An 8,457-nucleotide genomic window follows, 5' to 3' on the forward strand; every position below is an offset into this window, starting at 1 on the left:
CTTGTATGTTATCTTTGTCTTTTCAATAAAAATAGATTCAACATAAAAATATACTGCTGTAATCAGCATCTACTACAGTATTTTTGTAGTTAGGGTTAGTGGCAGCGCAGAAACCAATCACGTTCGTGCATGCTTCCTACAGCCGTCAAGTGCTGAGCGCTGACACACATCAGTGATTGGCCTCCAATTGTGCTTTTTTGTTTTTTTTTCTTGAGTGAAAAAATAATGAAGAAAACTTGATTAGGGACAGTAAAAACACTAGTAATCAGTGACATCTGCAGTATTTTTTACTTGAGTCAGGTATAGTGTCTGTTGCGGGAGCTGAGTAATTTGTTTTTTTTACTCACGTCCATTTAGTAAGTTTATTTTATTTTACCCTAATTTTATATTTTTCTTGCTATATTTTTTTCGCATCTAAATAAAAAAAAAAGTTTACACCAAGCACTCTCATACATACCTGAATAAAATTTGATGTACACACACAAACACCGCATACGTGAAAAAATTTTGTCCTCCTGGTCCCTAACCCAATATTCAGTTGAGGAGGCATACGCTTTCCTTGCTCCGACACTGACCGTGAAGGAAAGGATCCCAGTTTCCTTTATTTTTCCTGACTCACTCTTCTTCCTCTAGTGAAACTGAACCCCCACGCAGACACCACAGAACAGAAAAGGAACCAGCGCTCGCTGTTACTGACCCTGTGTGGACCTTCCCAAAAATTGAGCCACAAATTCCTGATTTTTGTGGCGCAATAAGGAATGCAATTTGACACCTCTGGCCTCAGAAATTGACTGTCACAGGTTTACTGCGACAGAGAGGAGCCAGAAGACCGCAGCATCTGATTTCTCCTACTCCTGCACTGATTAGAAGCACTTCACCTTTATATTAAACGGCACACTTTTTTTTAGCAGTGCGGTGGTTATTCTGCTCAGTTGAGAGCTCCTGGAGTATTAAGGCTCTCAGCTCCTATATAAACTGGGTCCTGGCTAGCACTCATTGTCAGAGCTAGCTTATGCTGCATGGCTGGAGGTTGTTAATGGTTATTATTGGAGAAGGGGTTTGAGGAATTTATCAGTGACTGTTGCTTGGTTTTGAGTGTGTGATAATTCCTTTTCTTCTCCTACTTCGGTTTAACTCTATTCTCCACACTGGTGCGTTCCTCTATTGTATGTGTGACTATATTTGGTATTTCCAGGACGTCCCCCTGACAGTACCATGAAGGACGTCCTCCTTACAGGGACAGGAAAGCACACGAGAGGTTAAAAGGCCCCGCCCCCCTTTTCCCTCAGTGTCTTTCCTGTCCCTGCTTGGAGGGACATACGAGAGGAATATCAGCTTACCGGAGGGCGCAGGGGGATCAGGTGGCCAGTCCAAACCTTCGCCCTGCTGGGATGCCCAGGGCCGAAACTTCACGGTGGGGAGTCCCTCTGCCCCAAAGAAAGGAGCAGGATGCGCTCCTGGAGGGAGGCTCCAGGCGGTACCGCAGAGTCCCCGCAGACAGTGGGCGGAGTGGGTGCCGGCTTCACAGGACGCAGGAAGCCGGATCCCCGCAGGCAGGGGCGCGGACACCGCCATTACAGAACGACCAGGGTACGTCAGATCTGGGCAGGAAGCGGAAGCCGCAGGCGTGGTCTCGGGGAGGACCCGTGGCGTGGCGGTGATGTCACGCGCTGACTTTGAATCAGCGCGCCAGCAGCCTGGGCACGCCAGCAGGCTCAGCGCACGCCAGCAGCAGCTGGTTATGGACCCAGAGGCACCAGCCGACAGAGGGGTAAGTGCGCTTGGCGCAATCCACCCCCCACACGGCCTTCCCCGCAGCCCAGGACGATTGACCCGACTGTCCCTGTTCTGTATCATACAGGAGAAGGGTACCCCAGCCCCCCCGGCAGACGCTAAAGATCCGGCCAAGGCCACATCTAAATCTGTCAGATGCCCGGTCTGCAGGGTAAAGCTGCCAGACACCCACGTCAAAACTCTGCGGACCCTGCACCTCAAGGGTTGTAAGAGATGAGCAACCGTCCCTCCTTGCCGAGATGCGATCCCTGATCCGGGAGGAAGTACAGGCCTCCAGATCCAGCCTCTCACGGCCACAGTCCCCCAGTCTGGGGCCAGGCTAGAAGCGGCCGAGGTGGGAGATGGAGCTAGCCTCGGAAACAAGCTCGCCTGAGGGGTCAGACCTCTGGGACGCGGATACCGAGGAAGAGGGAGAGATCCCGACTGACAGGCGGGACCAAGGCAGGAAACAGGACCTGATGTTTGGGGGACTGGTTGCTCGGAGACAGACTGTGTTCCCTGTGAGTGAGCACATTAAGACAATGGTCCTAGAAGAGTGGAAGGAGGCAGAACGTCAACTCGTGCTGTCCCGGGACTTTAAGAGCCGACTGCCTTTTGACCCAGAGGAAACTCGATTGTGGGAGGAAATTCCTAAGATCGATGTTCCTGTAGCTAAGGTTACCAAAAAGACCGCCATCCCCTTCGAGGACTCGTCAAGTCTCCGAGACCCAATGGACAGGAAGGCGGATGTCCTGTTAAAGAGAACATGGGAAACGGCGGCGGCCCTCACTAGGGTTAACATAGCAGCCACCTCGGTGGCCAGGTCCATGTTCCTATGGGTGGGGCAGTTGGAAGAGCACTTAACCAACAAGACCCCTAGATCCGAGATCCTAGCTTCCCTCCCCCTGATGAAATCAGCCACGGCGTTTCTTTCAGATACGTCGGCCGAATCAGTGAGATTCGCAGCCAGAAGCAGCTCCCTTTCCAATGCTGCTAGGTGAGCGGTTTGGCTAAAGTCCTGGTCGGGGGATAATGATTCAAAGGCGAAGCTTTGCTCCATCCCCTTTTCAGGCTCATGGATGTTCGGACCAGCTCTAGATAGCATCTTAGAGCAGGTGTCTGACAAAAACAAAGGGTTTCCAGAGGAAAAACCCAAGCGTCCCCAGTCCTTTCGGAGGGGGCCCTTTTTCCGGAGACAGACCGAATTTAGGAGCCAGGGTAGAGCCAAGGGGGGAGAAGCAAAGGCCCTTTTTTTTTTTTTTTGCATCAACCTCCAGGTCCAGAAGGCAATGACACCATAGGTGTCGGGGGAAGACTGTGACACTTTGCAGAGAGGTGGGGCCAGGTAACTCACAACCAGTGGGTCCTCAGAACCATCACAGAAGGTTACAGCATAGAATGTTGTTCCTCTCCCCCCGACAGGTACATTGCCCCCACTGTAGTCCCGGAAGGCTCTGCCATGTGGGCAGACCTACAGAACATGCTCAGGTCAAAGGTCATAGTGCCAGTTCCACAGTTGGAGAGGTGAAAGGGTCACTACTCCTCCCTGTTCTCCATTACAAAACCATCCTGCGAGGCCAGAACTATCATAAACTTGAAACCTCTAAATGCCTGGGTGGTATACAAAAGGTTTCGGATGGAATCAATACGTTCGGCAATTCATCTTATAGACAGGAATGCCGTTATGTGTACCCTCGACCTGAAGAGTGCGTATTATCAGGTCCTCATCCATCCCTCATCTCAGAGCCTGCTAAGATTCGCAATCAGACTACCGGCCCGGACCTGCCACTTCCAGTTCCAATGCCTTCCATTCGGGCTGGCTTCAGCACCCCGAATATTTACAAAGCTGGTAACAGAGGTAGTGGCCTACCTGAGAAACCAGGGGGTCACTATAATACCATACCTAGACGACTTTCTCCTAGTCGCAAGATCAGAAGAGAAGCTCATTCAGGACAGGAGCCGAACGATCAGAACATTGGAGTATCTCGGCTGGCTTATCAACGAACAGTAGTCTGACCTAAAGCCAGAAAGCAGGAAAATCTTCTTGGGAGTCTTTCTAGACTCAAGAAGCAGAGTATCCCTGCTTCCAGAAAAAAAGCAGCGGATAATTCAGGACAGAGCCAAGAGCCTCCTAAAACATCGCTCCTCCATAAGAGGGGCAATGGAGGTCCTGGACCTGATGACGGCCTGCATTCCGTGCGTCAGATGGGCCCAGTTCCATTCGAGGCCCCTATAAAAAGAGATCCTCGCAAGATGGGACAGACGTCAGGATTCACTAGACCGGCCCATATCATTGCCAGATCCGGTAAAAAGATCTCTACGGTGGTGGATACAGCCCAGAAACTTACAGTTGGGCATGCTATGGATAACCTCGCCATACGTGGTAATCACTACAGACGCCAGTACGTGGGGATGGGGAGCCCATGTAGAAGGAAGAATTTTCCAGGGAAGATGGCCAGTCAGCATCAGAAACAGATCCTCCAACTTCAGGGAGCTCTATGCGTTCTGGGAAGTCCTGCGTCAGAACCGGTCGGTAGTGAGAAATTGACACATCCGAATACTGTCCGACAACACAACGGCAGTCTCGTTCCTGAAGTACCAGGGAGGCCCGAAACATCGACCACTCCAGGCACTAGCAGGACGAATATTCGCTTGGGCAGAAGAGGTTGTCCTCTCAGTAACGGCAATCCACCTGGAGGGTTCTCAGAACGCAGTGGCAGACTACCTAAGCAGACAGCAGGTCTGCCCGACAGAGTGGGAACTAAACGGAGAGATCTTTCATCAACTATGTCAGCATTGGGGAACCCCCAGTATAGACCTGTTCGCAAACCGGAAGAACTCAAAGGTCGCCAGATTCTACTCCCTGAACCCGGCGTGCCACCCGGATGGAGTGGATGCCCTGAGCCAGGCCTGGAAGGAACCTCTCCTGTACGCATTCCCACCACTGGCGCTTATACCGGCGGTACTCAGGAAGATCCGTGAGGACCACGTGACGGTGATGATGATAGTGCCATACTGGGCAAGGAGGAGCTGGTTTCCGCTGCTAGGGGCCATGGCAATAGGAAACCCAGTCGAGCTACCCCTGAAGGAGGGCATCATCCATCAGGGCCCGATCCGCCACCCAAATCCAGCAAGACTACACCTTTCGGCATGGATCCTGAAAGGAACATCTTGAGAGCAAAGGGCTTATCCGATCAGGTCATATCCACTCTAATGGCCAGCAGGAAGCCGGTAACATCCGCAATCTACCGGAAGATATGGAAGAGATACTGCCTGGAAGGTGGAAGGTCCGACCACCTGGCAGGTACCCTCGACCTCCCTTGTGTTCTAGACTTTCTACAGTCGGGGTATAATAAGGACCTTAAACCCAGCACGTTAAAAGTCCAGATTTCGGCCTTGAGCTCCTTCTTTGACTACCCTTTAGCTTCCCATCCTTGGGTGGTAAGATTCATAAAAGCCACACAGCGTCTTCGCCCCACAATTAGGGAGCTCACCCCGCCATGGGACCTCGGCCTGGTACTCAGATCCTTATGTAGGGACCCCTACATCCCTAGTGAAAGGATGACCATTTCAACTCTCACTCGGAAGACGGCTTTCCTTGTAGCCATCACCACGGCCAAAAGAATGAGAGATCCAGGCCCTGTCCACCAAAGATCCATATCTCCAGATCAGAGAAGATCATATAATCTTAAGATTAGATCCGGCGTTTATCCCCAAGGTAGCCTCTTACCAGAATATAAATCAGGAGATAGTGTTACCATCCTTCTGCAGCAATCCCCGCAATGGGAAGGATCAACGTCTCCACTCTCTAGACGTAAGAAAGGCAGTTATAAGCTATCTAGAGGCCACTAATGACTGGCGTATTGACCCAAACCTGTTCATCCTCTTTGGGGGTAGAAATAAGGGGAAAAAAGCCTCTAAGGCGTCCATCGCAAGATGGATCACCTCGGTAATTTCGGACGCCTACCAGTCGGAAGGCGCTAGCCCGCCAGATTCCTTATGGGCCCACTCTACCAGGGCAGTTTCGGCCTCCTGGGCTGAGCACGCAGGCGCCTCAGACGAGCAAATTTGTAGAGCAGCAACCTGGGCCAGCCTTAATACATTTTGCAAACACTACAAGCTTGATGTGTTATCAGGCCAACATACTGCATTCGGGAGAAAGGTTCTCCAGGCAGTGATCCCACCCTGAGGAGGTGCTTTGGTACTCTCCATGGTGCTGTCAAGGGGACATCATGGAAAATAGGTATTAGACCTACCGGTAATGATGTTTCCAGGAGTCCATCCTGACAGCATGGGTAGTTCCCTCCCTGTTTGTTATGTTATGTCATATGATGTAATATGATGGTATCATTAAAAGAATTATTGCATTATCCACGCTGTGGTACTTGTTAAATCACTGAGGGAAAAGGGGTAGGGCGGGGCCTTTTAACCTCTCGTGTGCTTTCCTGTCCCTGTAAGGAGGAGGAGGATGTCCTCCATGGTGCTGTCAGGATGGACTCCTGGAAACATCGTTACCGGTATGTCTAATACCAATTTTTTCGCTACCCCTGTTCATACTACCTTGTTAGTTTGGTTGGTGTATAACTGTACACTACTACTCCCCTCTTCTCTGGGTGGAGGAAGGGTACACACTAAGGGCGGTTTCAGAAGCTAAGGCAAGTTATGTGGCCCTGGCGTCTTTACCATCAGAAGTTATCTGGGGAGCAGGGCGCCCCTAGTGGCAGGGACGGGAAAGGAGACACTGGTCCTGGGAAACCCAACAGCAGAGTCGTGACATTGACGTTCTCTGAAGATTATATTAATCACATAGGGTCGCAGACAAACTTGTATGCCCATCAATTTTTATCCCAAAATCTGACTTCATCATTTGCCAATTAGACATCTGTAGATGCCATGGGGCCTAGTTCTTCACATGGGGTTAGTGAAGAAGCCAGAAATTCGGCAATATTGGACTGTTCATATTTTGTGTAACACTCCAGTGTTCCGCATTTCTATGGCCCAGACACTCTTTGAGGCCATTCACAAATTTTTGCATTACAGTGATAATGCACAATGTCCTCACCGGTCACTGACCACTTCAGCAACACGTTTGCTGAGGTGTATAACCCCCAAAGGGTCATTTGCTGCATGAGTCCTTAATCCATTTCAAGTGGAGGCTCAAATTCCAGCAATACCTGCCCAGTAAGAGGGCCATGTACAGAATTAAACTCTAAACCTGTGGGTGTACCCTGAGGTACTCTCACACAGTTTGTAGAGTTTATGAAGGTAATGACAACCGGATTCAACCCTCTGAATACCCACTGGTGGATCAAGGTTATCCCCTCAACTTAGATAAATTTTATACCAACATCCCCACTCTTCAAGTCCCACTCTGCGTGAGCTTCCACAGCCTTCTTTCCTGTCTGCAAAAATCAGAGAGGCTTTCCAAGGATGCTCATTGTGCAGTTACTGAGAAAGGGTGAGAGCAGAGCCCAATGTAGTGACAACATACTGGTGGTCAAGTACAAGAGGGACTTCCTTTTCTGGAACACCATACATGGTGATGGCAGTACCCCCACTGCTGTATGAGGCACCACTATATAGATCCACAATCCAGACTAAGTACTGGGTTACAACAAGAACATGTGGGGAGTGGATATCTCTGATCAAGTCCTCCAGTTGTACAGTGCCATGAGAAAAGTCAAGATGTGGTACAAGAAGCTTGACGCGCACATCGTACAGATGGCAAATGTACAACGCTTACGTGCTATCACGATGTGCAAACCAGACCGGTACGTACCTTCCGTTCCAGTAGGTAGTGATCAAGGCCCTAATATTTGGCAGTCAGGAAGGAGCAGGCTCCAGTACTTCCGGAACTGACGCTGCCTGTGTAGTACCAGGGCAACATTTCCCCGGTGAGGTTCCTCAAACTGGAAAGATAGGAAAGTCTTAAAAACTGTGCAAAGTGTGTTACAGAAGGAGGATATGACAGGACACCATTTATCGGTGTGACATCTGCTCTGACAAACCTGGTCTGTGAATGAAAGGCTGTTTCAGGGCCTACCACTCATTCATAGACAAATGTAATTCTAGCTTGTACATCTGATGCACTCTACTCCAGGGTTCCCCAACTCCAGTCATCAAGGCCCACCAACAGGTCATGTTTTCAGGATTTCCCTTGCATTGTACAGGCAATACTAAGGAAATCCTGAAAACATGACCTGTTGGTGGGCCTTGAGGACTGGAGTTGGGGAACCCTGCTCTACTCAACTCATGTATGCCACCACATTATAAAATTCATATACCAGGAAAACACTAGATCAATTCCAATATAGGGTCATTAGTGGGGGTTTCCACTGTTTAGACACATCAGGGGCACTCCAAAAGTGACATGACGCCTGCAGACCATTCCATCAAAGTCTGCATTCCAAAATGTTTTCCTCCACATATCTGTGTACTCAAAAGAAGTTGCACTATAATTTTTGGGTCCATTTTCTCCCAATTATATCCTTGTGAAAATAAAAAATATGGGGCTAAAGTAAAATTTTTGTGAAAAAAGTTATATGTTCATTTTTTTCCTTAAACATTGCTTCAGTTGTTGTGAAGCTCCTGAAGATTAATAAATGTGAAAGGAATGTGATTTTGAGTACCTTGAGGGGTGCCGTTTTCAGATAGTTGTCATTTTGGGGTATTTTCTGCTATATA

This window comes from Dendrobates tinctorius, unplaced genomic scaffold (assembly GCF_039654945.1).
Source record: "Dendrobates tinctorius isolate UK_male_01 unplaced genomic scaffold, ASM3965494v1 ptg000104l, whole genome shotgun sequence".
In the NCBI taxonomy this organism is placed as follows: Eukaryota; Metazoa; Chordata; class Amphibia; order Anura; family Dendrobatidae; genus Dendrobates; species Dendrobates tinctorius.